The sequence below is a fragment of the Zosterops lateralis genome, assembly GCF_965231275.1.
Source record: "Zosterops lateralis genome assembly, chromosome: 2".
Classification (NCBI taxonomy): Eukaryota; Metazoa; Chordata; class Aves; order Passeriformes; family Zosteropidae; genus Zosterops; species Zosterops lateralis.
In genome coordinates this window covers 79288363-79305023 of record NC_139763.1, presented here as the reverse complement: position 1 = coordinate 79305023, position 16661 = coordinate 79288363, and positions in this window count along the sequence as shown.

Here is a 16661-nt window from a genome sequence, read left to right as displayed (position 1 = left end):
TCCAAACAGCTCTGTGACCTCCTCTGGGTTCACTGCAACAAGTTCACATCCTTATTGTGCTGGGGGCCCAGATCTGGATACAGCACTCCAGATGGGAAGTCACCAGAGCAGAGGAGGAGAATCCCCTCTCTTGCCCTGCTGGCCAGTCTGCTTCTCAGGCAGCCCAGCCATGTTTCTGCCAGCATTCATCCTGCTATTCTGATTCCTCTCTCATTTACTGAGCAAACATCTGAGAAACCTGGGTTTCTTGTAGTTGAGTCAGGGTTCACATCTTGGATTCAAGTCTTGCGGGCCACCTGCAAGAAACAGGATATCCCAAAAGGCCTGCTACGTGTCAGATGCTTGAAATGCAGAAACGTCAAAGTCTCAAACACCCTGAATAGAAGAGGACTTTCAAGCTTTCCACTCTCGTAGTATTTCTTGGGTCTTCTCTTGTTGCCCTTTGCATTAACAGGTGCCCTGACCAGACCTTTCAGAAAGAGCTCAGACCCATATTGAAAACTAAGACAAAAGATGTTCCCTGGGGGGGTTTATTATACATGAGGGCAGGTCTTCTCTATAACTGGCAGGACCTGGAAAGGAACCTTCAGATACTTAGAGTCAAAAGAGGACAGATCCCCTGTCACTCAGGGGATGCAGATTGGTTATCTTGCCTTGGACCCAACTCATCATCGTACTCAGTTTTTCAGACCTTTCAGAATTTTTTTTCTGATCCACCTTGTGAAACTGAACTATGTCATGTATTTGGGATGTTTTGGGTCAATGTTCTGGAGGGACATTGTAGCAGTAGGGTGCTCTGTGCATCCTAAAGAAAAGTACACAGCTTTCCAACTTGAATGAATCACCATGCCAATTTCTGATACAGACCTCCCCAGCACTCCTAAATTTGTATACAGTATGGAGGAGGTTGAATGTCACCTCAGAGGACCTCTAAGAATTAATACTCTTGTACCAGAGAATTTAAAAAAATACATTTTCCTACATTTAATGCCAAATTCTGTACCTTTGTTGAATTTTATAATTTAATCTTCTCTTGCGCATCATTTTCACCATTTCTGTGACTGAAGCTACTTAGTCATCTCTGTTGCAAGACCTTTTGCACCTAATTTACATTTTCTACAAAGAAAATTTGAAGACCCTTAGGGAAAACTGATGCTTCCTAGGTAATAAAATCTAGACATCCAGTGGTTTTTTTTTCTTGTCCACAGATTCCTTTTAGGATCTACAGGAACTCATAACACCAAGAGACTTATTGCATTGCCTTCCATAAATGTGCTACCAGTACTGCCACCACTCCTATCACACCTCCAAATATTGCTCTAGGCAATCACCACCATGGGAAGAGTATCTGCTAGGATTCAGGTCTGCCATGATGACATAATTCCTTTTGTTCTCCTGCATTTGAAATTTGTGCTTGCTTGCCTTAGTTTGTATGCCCAGGGGATTCTGTTTTCCATCTGATATTTTGGGTAGGATAATATTCTCAGTGACACTACACTGTTGATTTCTTTCCCATTCACTGGGGAAAACATAATCTTAAGATGAGCATTTTGCATGTGCTGATCATTGAGAGCATTGGTTGTTTGAGCAAAGATCAGTGAAGGACAAAAATATCCATGTTCCTCTGCAGGGTACTGGCACATATAGTCTGAGTTAGAGGAATGGTCCCAGAAGCAGCTGTGACATGAGGCTCTTCACAGGGCCCAGCTGACCCTGACTTCTCCCTTGTCCCACAACAGTGACAAGTAGCAGCCAGTCCAGACTGAAAATGTTAGCTACCTGTTCATTATCATTGCTTTGTTCTGTGGCTGGTTCATGGGAAAAAGGGAGGAAGCATCATCAGTATTGTCTAGTGGATGTGATCTAAGCAGGAGCAGGGCTCGAGTGAGGATCCAGCTTTTCATCAAGAGCTCAACACTCCCACCAGCTTAGCCCCACAGGTAATTCATGCAAAGGAAAAAAAATGGAAATTTCATCTCACTTTCTTCCTCTTGGTAAGCAAGTGGATAAATTTAATTTCTGTCTTTTCCTGCAGTATCTTCTGATGGAAATACATTCCAATAGTCTTCGCTGGAACAAAATCTGCACGTTTGTTCAGCTTAGACTCCAAAATTCTAAATAATGTTATTTGGATTCTGCTCAGTTACACAGGTTTGGCACTGGCTGTGCTGGAGTGATGTCAATCAAAATGGAAAAGTCATCTCACTTTATTATTGCCCTATCCTTGGTTGTCTTTCTCCGCAGTTTATTCCTTTGCAATTATATAGAGATCCGTCACATGATTATTAGCTAGCATAACTAAGTTCAGCAGTTAATAATCACTTAAATTTTCTTGTTATGAAATTCCACGCAAAAAAGAGAAGGTACAGCAAAATTTTATTTTGAAAAGCAAATGTTTCAGGTTGATATATTCATTAACAACTGTTTAATAATCAAATTCTTGGCACATTATAGTTGTAATTTTTCCCAGCAAGACACAGAAATTGGCAAAGCAATTTCATCAAACACATAAGCATATGTCTTAAGTAGATGCTTTAAGTTAATCATATGGCCAAGTACTTTGCTGAACTGGGAACTTTACATTACACAGTGACTGCTTCCAGAGGTCTGGCCCACAGACAAGGAAGTGTAGGCTTGACAAAAGGAAAAGCAAACTTGAAATTATATGATAACTACCTCTGCTTCAGATAATATACAGTCCTAGTGACATAATGAAGCATGAATTTAAATAAAAAATAAAATTATTTTACTGCTCAAGATCCTTCCACAGCCTTGTACTAAGCCCATAACCATGGACGGACATCCATGAAAAACAGGCAGAGGCCACATGGGTAGATGGGGCGTAGGAATAGGCAAAGGTGCTTTCTGGGAGATGAGGACAAATGACATGGCAAGGCTGATGCCACTGGCAAACCATAAAGGATGGTTGCTGTAAGAAGATGAGAGGCATGGGTGAAGCAGAAGGACAATACTGGTAGAAGGAGAAGCTTTAAGCAACACGGAGTGGAAGAGTAAAGACATATGAACAATTAATTACATGCAACCCTTCTGATGTGAGCTGCTATAAGCATGGCTTGGCAGAAATATGCAGTCATGCTAGCAGTGATTGAGAGCACTCTGCCTCCATCCTGTTCCACAGATCACCCAATCAACATAATCATCTCCACACCATTTGTGAACATATATAAAGAGGCATTTTGCTCCATTTCCATATGAGTGGATACTTTTAAATTCTGTATTTCTATCTATTGTTCAAAAATGATTCTTTAGCCTATGAGCCTGGCCTTCGATGCTATTATCACAAGAGTGTTTGAAGTGTTTTTCCAAAAAAAAAGACAGGCACAGACTTTTAAAAATACTTAAAAGTCTGTACTTCCATGAGACCTGAAGTCTCAAGATAACAGAGAGACAAGGCACTGATTGGAAGATTCTTCTGCACTTTTTGATGGGATTGTCAGGAAGACAGAAATTAGCTCTAAAATGGCTTTAATGACAATATACTTTTCCAAGAAAATAAACATCATTTTCCACACAAAGTTAAGGGTGTGCAGGTTTATAGTGGAAGTCAACTTTTTTTAATATGCAAACAAAGTACTCAGCTTCTAATATCAACCTCTAATCATGATATTTTACAGCAACAAAGTTCTTTCTATTATGGTTCCCATTGCAGAAAGGCATTATGAGAAAGAAATAAATTTGAAACAAATTATCACCTCTTAAAAATAATAAGAGCGAGGACTGCTTTTGTTCAAATGTATTTTCTGTTTTGGGATGTATGAATTATTAATCATCACTGTACAGGGAAGTGATTTCTACCGCTCCAAAAAAAGAAAACTAAAATTAAAACGAGGTGGGCTCAGATTCTTATCCTAAACACATGAATTTAAGAGGAGAGTGTCTCCTCTGTCTTCAGCATAGTCATTCTGTATTTAAGCAATTTAAGCAAGTATAAATGAGATAAGCATACTCCTCAGATACCTACAAGGCAAACACTCACATAGCAAACCATAATTTCCACACAGTTCCAGTAAATGCATTATGTTAGTAATTTAATGACTAATTGCAAAATCTATTATCTTGGAGATGAAAAGATTTTGGAAGATTTAAGATCAGATTTCAAATTTAAGAAAAGCAGGAAACAAAGTAGAACAATAAACTAAATACTGGAAAACACATGCATGACTCGACGTCCTGCAATAGAAACTGCTGTAACTTCCATACGCATCAACATGATTAAAAACAATTACATGATATGCAGGAATGTTGAGCTCTGTATCAAACAGAATTAGAAAATATCAGAGAACAATTGAAAATGAAAAGGACAAAGAAGCACAAATCCTGCTTTGCCAAAACTGAACAGCAAATGCCTGGGAGGCCTCAGCAGTGACACTTAGCAGCCAAAACAGCAACATCTGGACAAGGCTTGGGAGGAAATCATCTTCCAAAGCCATCCATCAGAACTGCCAGGTGTGCAAACTCTTCCAGGCACCAAAGTGTCTAAGGCAACTTGCTCAGCAGTGTACAGATAAAGGAGTAGGGGGACAACAACCCAGGAGAATGTGGAGAACAAACTATATGATAGAGGTGAAAGAGCTTATAAATATTGCTATGGCTGTGTGAGCAACCCATGGTTGCACAGTGGAACATGACAGGGACTCTTGCTGGGTAAAATCTGCCTCTGAAGAAAAGGCCAGCTTGTTTAGAAGACTCGAGTCGGACATAAGTAATGGAAAAGTCTTATAATGGCTTCTCTTGATGGACTGAATTTAGCCTCCTGTGCCAACCCTAATGACTAGAAGGAGAAATAGAATATTTGGGGCAAGAAAAAGAGTGCTGAGTTAATTTAGAGGTGTTTTTCAAATAAGCTTCTGGGACAGAGGTTGGTGTTGGACTTGATCCTTGTAGGCTCCTTCCAACTCAGGGTATTCTATGATTCTAGGTTTCATGCACATTTTGGTAAGTCTGGAATATTTTCCCTGTCTTTTATCTCAGTCTCTGAAATGAAAATAATCTTCAGTTTTCCAGACTGTATATAACATCTTCAAGTGCTCAGGAGGCACAGAAACATGCAAATCCTTGGCTGATCTTGGAAAAAGAGTGTCCTGAGGGTAGTCACTGAAATCCTGGAAACTATGAGCTATTAGTGCCATTGGCATAGATACACATAATGTAAACTGGCAGCACAGACTCAAAACATTAATACCCAAGCAAAATTAACTCTGCACACTTGTAAGTACAAAGAAATGCCAAATAACTGCTTTGCAAAGAATGATAAAATATGATGAAATAGAGAAAAGCAGATGATAAACACCTTAAAGGAAAGGAAAGAAAAGTTGTATTGGTGCCTCCATTTTCTTCTGATCTGTTGACCTACTTCTAGAGATGTACACATCTTATGCACACAGCATATGTGCACAGCTTATCCCCTGTAATATATCAGAGTGTTAAATGATGCCAGTGCTCTGGAGTCAGGAAATCAAGGATGAGAGCAGATCTGCCGTGAAATGCTCACAGGCAAGGGAAGGATAGACACCAGCCAATTCAAGACCAAAGAAGACTAGCAAAAAGAAAGTTAATTTCATTTCAAATGAAGCATGCCCCTACCCAGTGGGACATGAAGCAGATTCCAGAACTACTCTTACTACACCACCACCATTTCATATAAGATCAAGATTTACAGATACACAGATAATAAGAACAGGAAAGGTCTTCTACACACTCAAATCTTACCTCTGCCATAGACTCCAGGGCATGATGTTAGTCATCCTTGCAGTAAACTCTAATCATGCAGGGCTATAATTAGACAAGCAGGCAAAGGTGAGTGAACTATGACTTTCAAGAAAATCAAACCCAATCTCTCAGCCATTCAGGTCAACCAAAGGCAGGGTGGGAAGCACTGGGAAGGGCAGAAGTGAGACTGTAGGACAGAGGTGCACTGAGAAGTCTGTGCAGAAAAAGAGACTAGACACTCAACTAGGCCCTCACTCCTATGGAGACACTGACACACGCTGGAAAGCACAAGATTCCTTCTGCTGCTTCTCTTCTTTCTATCCCAGCTCCACTGTAACAATTGATCTTTCCCACCACCATAATCCTGCTTCCATAGGACCCTTCAGCCTGGACCTCCCGCCCTGCTCCTAGAGGCTGTTTGGAAACATCTCCTCCACAATCCACCCTGGGAGAGGAGGGGATGAGCATCCTGCTCTTACTCTCTGCAATGAACAGGAGAAAACCAAAAAGAAAAGGAGAACATGAAAATGTGTGAACATCTCTAGTCTAAACAGTCAAGGAAGAAAAAAGAGCATGGGAAAAAGTAATCTGAATTCCATCTGTAAATGAGAAAGTAAAATTAGAGAAGTCCTGAGAAGGCTGGCGGAGGAATCAGAAAAGCAATCAATCTCTTCTAAAAGTGATGTAGTATCAAGCTCAAACCTTATTTGCAATATTTTAGCTTTAATACAAAGAAATTAAGTATGTGTCTAACAACCAGCATTCAGCAGATAGTTCAGCCATGTTTTAAAACCTCCCTCATTTCCTTCTTTTATCAGATTTCCTATATCTAATGTCAGATATTTACCGATATTTATTTTTCTTCCTATGCTTCTCAGTCCATGTAGCTATCAATTATAAGGACCTGTATTTTACTAAAATATCTGTAGTTACCAGGACTTTTTTCCAATAGTGTCTGTTCTCTTTGTCTTATCCTTGTGCTTTTCTAGTCTTACTATGTGAAAGCAAAAATTAAATTAATATCCACAGCCAAACTGAGGTGCAATTTATGAATACAAACCTAGAGAAGGATAAGCAGAAACTCCCTCTGCTGTCATGCATGGCATTCATTTCTCTGTTAATTAATGCCTCTTTTCCCTTAGGATTGCATTGTCCATTGATAATTTCTCAAAACAGCTCATTATTTTATCCAACTGATTATATTGTTGCTTTATAAAAGGCATTTATTATTTTTCATCTTAAGAATTGTTTTTACAGCCTTGGTGCAGAGACAAGAAGTTTTGCTCTTGTTCTTCCTGAAGGGCTCGTATTTTAATCAATTCACAACATAATTACAGTGTTTTATATAAATACCAACATAAAATCTAGATCTTGGCTGCAACATTCTCCATTTATTCAGTTAAGTGCTTCAGTATTCCCTAATAATTTTGTATTTGACCATCTAATGTTGCTTAAGGTATTTTCAGAGGGCAGAGCTATTTTTCTGGACAGAGAACTGAAGCAAAATTGGAGAGTTCATCAAACGAACAAACAGATGCAGATTTGCAGTACTGATGGGGGTTGAGCTTGTCTCCCCACATGCCCCACCTAAGATGCTCCCAGGTTCCTTGTGCCAGCACCAGCTCGGACACAGTGCAGCCAGCCAGACTCACCAGCCACTGAATTACAGCTGCTTTTCCCCAGGCATCAGGGCCACATACTTCTGTCTGGTGAACTCTTTTGCTGCATAAAGCATGGATGGGGCTTTGAGCAGTCTGTTCTACTCAAAGGTGTCCCTCCCTGCTCATGACAGGGATCTGGAGCCAGATGACCTTTAAGGTCCCTCCAGCCCAAGTGATTCTGTGAAAACATCTTCTAAAATTCTGTCTTGCTAAGTGGTTGTAATTTGACAGGGATTCATATTTTTTTTCCATAGAATATAGTTCAGCCTGCAAGATGTGGCATGCAACAATATTCCTCCTCTAGAAGGATGCATGGTACTCTCCTGGAGAAGTCTGCCAGTTCATTTTGAATATAGGCAACAAGCTGGATCTTTCTCACAAAATCAGGATGCAGATCAAACAGGAACAGTGAGCAGCAATAGATTTCCTCTTTGTCATGAACAGATACTATAAATTCTTAATCAGGTCACTAAGCCTCTTTGCACTCTTTGACAGAACCAATTGTGGACTTGGTTATTTATTCTATTCTATTGACAGAAGTAGGAAAGAAGGGCAAGATTACATAGCAGTGACCTCGTGATGTCCTCTCAGGATACCCCAGGACAGCAGTTTTGATTGTGTAGCTGGCACTTCAGCCCTCTGCAATCTCAGCCCTACAGAAATGGGACTGGAGGAGCTTATGCAGCAACACAGATTGAAATGTCAGGAATAGTTCAGCTATTATAAAATGGCATAGCTTAGAAAAAATATGGAAATGATAAAAAAGTAATTTAGGGTGAAAGGAAGTTCTTTTAAAAAGCTTCATTCTATCAAACTGTGTGAGAAAAAAGATCATTAAATCTTTAAGATGGTTTGCAGCCTGACATTTTTCACAGCTCTGGGATTTCCAAATAGTTACGATTAAGGAAAAAATACCTTGTCTATCAGTATCTGGTTCCTCTTCTGGGATCCTGTCTTGGCAGGAAGTAAGACGACCTTCCAAGACATGTCCTCCATCCCCCAATACAACTAATTTTTGTTAGAAGACTAACATCACCCCATTTCATCCCTGCTTCAGGATAAGACTGCCCACTTCTAAGTGTTGGTTGGAATCCCAGAAAGCCATCTGTTTAGGAGACATAGGTTTCCCAAAGTACACCAACCTGGCATTTAGCTCCATCCCAGACTCAGAGACAAGATAACAAGAGACAACCAATTTGGGTTCCAGCTGGATATGAGGGAGGGGTTCATTACACCTTTGAGTACTCCTTGACTTTGATAAGTATTAACTTACCAATAGCATGAAGGGTCATTTAAGGTATTAAAAACACTGGGGAAGTAAAAGAGTTATTAAATTGTGTTGATTTAGAGTATTCCTGTGATGTTATTTTAGCTCTAACAGTAATAAATTTGTTATTTGTTTTTCATACTAATATGTTTCCATTTACTTGGCAGAAGTGTTGACAACAAAAGTTCTGTCAAAATGTCACTGGATCACATGAGAAAGTAAATACTTAAAATAATGATTTGGTTAAATTATCTCCTCTGTTCTTCTTGGAGGTAATTTAGTATTACTGAGTTCTACTATTGTCAAAAAGAGCCTTTGTAGAGCACCATATGGCTAAAAACATAATGAGCTTTACTAAAGTTCAGCAGAAGGTGTGTGTTTGTATGCAGTGACTAAGCATATGCAAGTAGGAGGCAATTACAGATGGCTGGAAATCTGCTACTACTGCAGAACACATATGATGTTTTGTATCACAGAGCAGAAAGCAGAAATGCTCTAAAGCACCAAGCTTGGCTACTAGCTGATAGGATGATTCTGAATTTGTGTTATTTAGGACCACAGCATCACACTCAGCAGCTGCAGATCAGCAACAAAAAGTTGCTCACTTCTGTTTCTTAGATTGAAAACAAGTTAATGCAATCATGGCAAGTATGCAGAGGTAAGGAGAAAAGACCAAGTGGGAAACAGTATGATACATCCAGTAACAGCTCCATTAGAAACAAAGATATGAGTTAACTGTGACACAGCCATGCTTAGAGCACTTAGGAAATTAAATCTCTTTACTACATGTGCCAGAGTGGTTAGCCTGCATTGTCTCCTCCATTTTGGGGTTGCCTTATCAATTTTTTGCCATACTACAGTTCTGAGATTGCTTTGGGCTGCTGCTGACTGTAAAATGTTAATTTGAGGACTGTTCATTCTCTTAGATAAACTATACATGTGTATTTGTCACTTTACCTAAGCAGTTGCTGGTGCATTGAGATATCAACCCTCACAGTATTTGCCGACTCTCACCCTAACTGGAGATGGAGGTGTCCTGGAGAGGCTTATCAAGGGATTGCTTTGGAAGTGCTGAGTGGGAACTGTCATAAATGTGAGGTTTGTTGGAGAGGTCAGGGAAATAGACAAGTTGCAGTCCCTTCCCACCCACGTGAAAGAACAGAGACCTGGCACTGGATAACAGGCTTGTATTTGGAAAAGAGGTGTTTACAAAATAAACCCAAAACAACAACTTCAAAATCAAACCACAAACCACTCCCTATTCCACCCATTTATGTTTCAAACCAAAAAACAATCCTACTGATGTCTAACAACTGATTCCAGGTGGGCTGAATAGAAAGAGGCACCCTGATTTTAAGAGAAAATAAGTCTATAAAAGGATAGAAGGCATGACTAGGACCCACACTACTGATCCCATCAGCTTTGCACTAGGCAAGAGAAAAGACAAATAACAAGGTATTTTATATAGATATGAAAATATATTTATATTCTAAATTAAAAAAATATATAACACATTGCATTGTCTAATATATTGTACATAATTATGTTTTATATAGGTGATATATATAATTTATATAAATTACAGCTACTCATTTCTTCTTTCTTTATTTTCCCTTCTAAGGTCTGTTTAGCAACATAATTGTAGGGTCAGCAGGGCATAGAATTCTGCCTTTAAGCCTCAAAATTGCATCAATGAATGCAATTGCATCTTGAAAGTCTGGGGAAATGAAAAGAAGCAAGCATTTCCCACTTGGATACAGGAGGTAATAAACATCAGCATACTCTGGCTATAATTTGCATGTGCAGTAAAACCCTAAGAAATAAGTCAAACAGAAACCTCTTTAGGAAAAGTTACTTTACAATCATTCACACCTTTCCTTCCTCTGTTACGAATTTAAGACCCATATACAATGATGTAAAATATGCTTATCTGGAAGACAAAAATAAAAACTCACTTTTTTTACTCTAAATTGCTCTCTGGTGACTTGATGGGAAGCCTAGACTGACTGTCCCCATCGTGGGTGCTGTGAGTGGCCCAAAGTGCCAGCCCTGTTCATTCTGGTGGAACTGGTTATTGAAAACATCTCAGCTTGATATTAAACAAGCTAACAAAAGTGTAATTTGAGCAAGTTCTGGTCTACCCCTCAGGGGTCCACTATCTGCATCGCCTCTTCCTTCTCCAATGAGCCTCATATATTTTCCCTCTCAAGGTTTCCATCTTCTGACTGGCCATCAGGAATGGTTGCTGTGAGGCTGGCAGCACATCCTTCTAGCACCCCTTCGAAGGGACTGAGAAAGAAAATCCTCAGCAGGATGAGCACCCAGCAATTCCAACTCCCTCTCTCTTGTTTAAGAGCACAGAGCCCTTGCTGAAGTACTGTGTCGAGCTTCCTGGGCTGTGCAGTGCTGGCAGTCACAAAGACCTATGCTCCACTATGAGGTAACGTGTGGTGGCTTGATGTGTACAGCCTCTGCCAGCCTCCTGGAGAATGGCTGTAGGTGGACATGGGCTGGACCTCAGCCATCCCAGTGCGTGGGATGAATTGGAGAATAGTCACTCCAGGGTGGGCCAGAACAGCCCTTTCACTAGTGCCAGCACCCAAAAACTGGGCATTTTTACTGTTGGTAAAAAAATAACACTAGAACAACAGCTGGAAACATATTTTACATTAAGGAGCTGATGATACTTTTTTTTTTTTTCCCCAGAGGTACAATGACTAACTTATTGACTCCTGGAAGAACAAATCTTACTGCAAAGAGGAAAAGTCAATGGTGCTAATTAGCAACAAAGTGGTTTAATTGAATGAAAGTGCTAGGAGAATCTTTGAATACACTGGTCCTTGAGGGCAGAGCCTTTAAACCCTAAGCCAATGAATGTATTAACAAAGAAAAACTGTCACAGAAATTGTGATAAAATTGATCAATTTATGGATCTTTTTTCCAGAAAATGCAACTACGGTTACAACACTAGTAAGATTTAAGAAACAGGAGTTAGGCTAAAGGAAACTTCCAATGGGTTTAAATTTATCTCTCGAGAAATTATGTTCTGTCAACTACCATAAAATTCTTTCATGTTCTACTGAAGAAACAGAGATATTTTTAGACTACATAAATTACTGTTTTTATAAGCTCAAATCTATTTTAGTAAATAATATACCAATATCTGTGTTCCTAACTACAGTCGAAGAATGAAGAGCATGTTTTTGTTCTGTTTTCTAAAGTGTACTCATTTTTTGTCTTTATAAGATGTTTATCAGCCTGATAGCAATCTTGACAGTAGAATGAAGTTTATGAGTGCATTCTGAATCACTATAAAATTCATATTTACTGCTTTTTAAAATTATCTCAATTGCTTATGGGTTTTTTCCCAACACAAACACCTAGTTTACTCAACTTAAAATGTTAACTATGACAGAATTATGAATGCATTAAGATGGTATCTGATTTTTGCTATGATTTCTGTATGTCTCAGGAACAATATCCAGTGAGTTGTTGCAAGGATAGTTTTCTGGAAAAAAAATGCACTGTCCTCATGATAGCAAGTCAAAAAGAAAGCTACATTCCTTATTCAAGTGGAGGACTATTCTCCTGACACAAGGAAAGATGTGAAGAGCTACTCCGTACTGTGAGTTTGCTTTTTCAACTGAATTAATAAACTAAAAATATATAATAATATAAATATTGTGCAAAAATACATAATAAGCCCCAACAGTTTCAAAATACTGCTTTTCTGACTCTTGACATAGGATTTTGATACACATCCAAACCCAGTTTTAAGAAAACAGAAGTTCTTTTAGAAGTACAGTGCTTGGGACTTCACCAACAAGAGGGGACTCAGACTGAATGTGATCTACAACTGCACTTCAACTATAGAGACTTGACAAAACGTAAGAGGTATTTGTGGATAAAGGGAAAGGAGCACTACATGTATTCTTGAGGTCCTACATGCTTCACACCAAACTTACTCAGCACACTGTTGCTGAACACAAAACAAAACAATGCAAAAGGGCTTAAGAGATCTGGACAGCAAGATAAGTACTCTTGGGAAATTCACTATTTTCCAACAGACTTGTTTCTCACTTTGCATAGTATAAGAATTATATCATGTTGGCAACAGATTAACGGGAAACAAATGGATGGGAAGTTACTTCTCCTTGTTCTGTTTACTTGAAATTTGCTACCAAAAATAGCTTTTAGAAACGCTTCTTCATGCAAAGCTATCTTTAACAAGCTCAGCAAACTATCTTGATGGTTAAGAAACAATCATACATATAATTTGGTATGTTTATCTAGTGCAGCATTCTACCTAGCAGGTGAATGGCTATTACAAAAATGTTGGGGTTTTTCCGTTCTATTCAAATTAACTGAACACTGTGAGGGAAAAACTAAACACACCAAAATATTGCTTACCTATTTTTTTTCATTAAAAAATATTGTATTTTAATAGATGAAGGAAAAAATTATTGCCCTGTTTAGTTTTCAGAGTTACAAGACAGTTGAGGTTGGGAGCATCCTCTGGAGGTCATCTGGTCCAACCCTGCTACTCAAGCAGGGCCACCTGGAGCCAGTTGCCCAGGACCATGACTGGGCAGCTTTTGAGTATCTCCATGGATGGAGACTTCACCACCAGCTGGGCAACTTGTTCCACTGCACAGCCATCCTCACGTAGAAAAAGCATTCCAAAGTACTACATCCAGCATTTATGATCTTCTCATTTTTAGCTTCAGTGTTGTATTTGAACAGGAACAGCTATCTACTGTGGATGCTGGCTGCTGCACAGAGAGCAGAACCATACACTGTAGGGTTTAAGCAGCATCTAGTGGCTAATCTTAGGTAGACAGCCATCCTATTTAGCTCTATTTTCCCTTAATATATTTAGTGTCAGAAAGTAAGGGAAGGGAAGCATTCCATCAGTTTTGATGAACATGATCCACAAGTGTGCTTGCTTTAAAAAAATCTTTGCATACCTTTAGAGCAAACAAAAAGAATAAAAAAACAGTACTAATCACATCCTAAAACCTGGAGCATTTGTTGTCCACTGGACAACAAAGACTGAGGTATCTTCAATGAAAGAATGAAAAAATAATTTTCAAATGCATTTTACTAAGCAACTTGTTTTTTATGCAAAATAGCATCATGCCATTCCAGTAGGAGGAGGTGTCAAGTGCTTGCTCCACTTCTGCAGATATTACAAGATAGTTGGAGGTCATCTTGTGCACAGCTATCATGAAATGTACCTCAGTGATGGGGAAGGTCACGGAGCAGATCATCCTGTGTGCATCATGTGGCACATGCAGGGCAACCAGGGGATCAGGCCCAACAAGCATGGATTTAGGAAAGGCAGGTCCTGCTCTACCAACTTGATCTCCTTATATGCTGACCCACTTAGCAGGTAAGGGAAAGGCTGTGGATATTGTCTATCTGGACTTTAATAAAACCTTTGACACCATTTCCCACAGCATTCTCCTGGACAAGGTGGTTGCTCATGGCTTGGACAGGTGCACTGCTCATTGGATAAAAAAGTGGCTGGATGGCCAAGTTCAGAGAGTTCTGATGAATGCAATTACATCCAGCTGGCAGCCAGTCACAAGTGGGGTTCCCCAGGGATCAGTATTGGGGCCACTTCTGCTTAATGTCTTTATCAATGGTTTGAGGAAAGGGATTGAGTGCCCTCAGTCAACTTGCAGGTGACACTGAGTGTGATTGCTGATCTGCTGGAGGGCAGGAAGGGTTCCCAGAGGGAGATAAACAGGGTTGAGGCCAATTATACAAGGTTCAACAAAGCCAGGTGCCAGGTCCTGCACTTGAGTCACAGCTGAAAAGGCCTGGGAGTGCTGGACAACAGCAGCTGAACATGAGCCAGCACAGTGCCCAGGTGGCCAAGAAGGCCAGTGGCATCCTGGCCTGGATCAGCCATGGTGTGGCCAGCAGGACCAGGGCAGTGACTGTCCCCCTGTCCTGGGCACTGCTGAGGCCACACCTCAAATCCTGTGTTCAGTTCTGGGCCCCTCCCTGCAAGAAAGACATTGAGGGGCTGGAGCGTGTCCAGAGAAGGGCAATGGAGCTGGGGAAAGGTCCGGAGCACAATGCAGATGAAGGCTGGCTGAGGGAGCTGGGGGTGTTTAGCCTGGAGAAAAGGAGGATTGACAGGGAAACATTACTCTCTACAACTGCCTGAAAGGATGTTATAGTAGGTGAGAGTCAGCCTCCTCTCCCAGATAACAAGTGATAGGACAAAAGGAAATAGCCTCCAATTGCACCAGGGAGGTCTGTAGTGGTTATTAAGAAACATTTCCTTATGGAAAGGGCTGTCAAGCATCGGAACAGGCTACCCAGGCAAGTGGTGGAATCACCATCCCTGAAAGGGTTCAGAAGATGTGTAGATTTTGTACTTAGGGACATGGATTGGGGGTGGACTTGGCTGGGTTAACAGTTGAATCTCCATGATCTTTTGCAACTTAAACTCCATGACTGTCATCCTGATCTTTTTCAGCCTTCTGATGTTTGCATTTCTTTAGTGGAGTTTCCCACAGATTGTCAGGTAAACAAAGTGATATTTACATTCCTCTATGGAGGAGGGACAATTGATTGACTTCTAGTTTGACCAGTGTGGTTGGAGAGGTGTCAGCCTTGTTTGTCCAATCCGTAATCATTGTCCAAAATCTATACAGAGGTAGAGAAATAAACACCTCTCTTTTTGCCCTGACAACTGACTGCGTGTGTCCTTCATTTTGTGTCCTATAGCAACACATGAGTGTACAATAAAGGCTTTTTGCCTGTAGTAACTTTATTGAATGCTGCACACTGTCAGGTAAGTGACCAGTAAGCAAATCCTTGTAGATCTTGAAGGTTGAAATTACTGTTTCTGGTTGTGTTTTGTAACATACTCTGCAACTATAGCACTGCAACAGGTTGTATGAACACTACTAGACTGCTTCAGTGGAGTCAGCTTCAATTAATGTGTTTGCCTTTCAGCAGTGGTTTAAGTTACTCCAGTAAGTATAGCTTTACAGCTCTTCACCTTTTTGGAAGGTTGTAAAAAGTTTCCCAAGGAACATCTATAAATAAAACTGAAGACATGAGTTGATGCACCTGATGAAGGGCAAATTGTGAATGATCTACACCTTTTATTGAAATAAAGCAAAACACATTTATCTGTTGATTCAGATGAGGGGAAACAGGGTTTTCAGCACTCAGTTCAAAATAAATTGCTCTAAGTTACTGAGAAACTGGGAGAAGTGTTACAACAGGAGGTAAAAATCAATTTGGGAGAAAACAATTTGCAAATTCTAATACCCACAGAAGCCATAGGTGGAATACATCACATTCCTCTGACCCAATCCGTTAATAAGATCACCTGGGTCTAAACTCTCACCTATTTGTTAGTCCAATCTGGTTTTGTTTGTCCACAAGCCCTCTGCAGTCACAAGAAGACCCTATAAAAGTACTCTTCTGCTTACACCTCCAATACTGACCTTTTGTATGCAAAGGTGATGCAGGTTTAACTTTTAGCCTTCAGTATTCTCCAGAAACTGGAATGCCTGTTTTCCAACTGACAATTAAAAATGAATGTACTTACCTAAGTACTCCAAAGTCAGAAACGCTCAGCAGAAGGAAAATGGATACTTCACAAACAAATCTGTATTTCCCCCTGGCTTGCCTAGCACATGGTACTTAAACCTCCTTCAGTCAAAATGCAAAATTAACTTTACCCACCAGGAGAGATACCAAAGAGAAATTGCCAGAAGCAACAAGGTTGGTTAGAACAGTGCCAGTGTAGTACAATGAACATTTTCAAAGGCAAAACAGACAAATCCAGACTTGTTTTCTGTTTAGGTTAAAGCAAGGGAAAATGTCAATGATTCATGTGATGCTGAGTGACATACCTTCAGGGACAATTTCTGTCTAATGTGAAAGAGTAGAGAGAGTCACTTGGAGTCATATAGTGAAACTTGCACCATTACCCAGCAGGAGTTATGATATGCAGTGGTCTGTTACAGTTT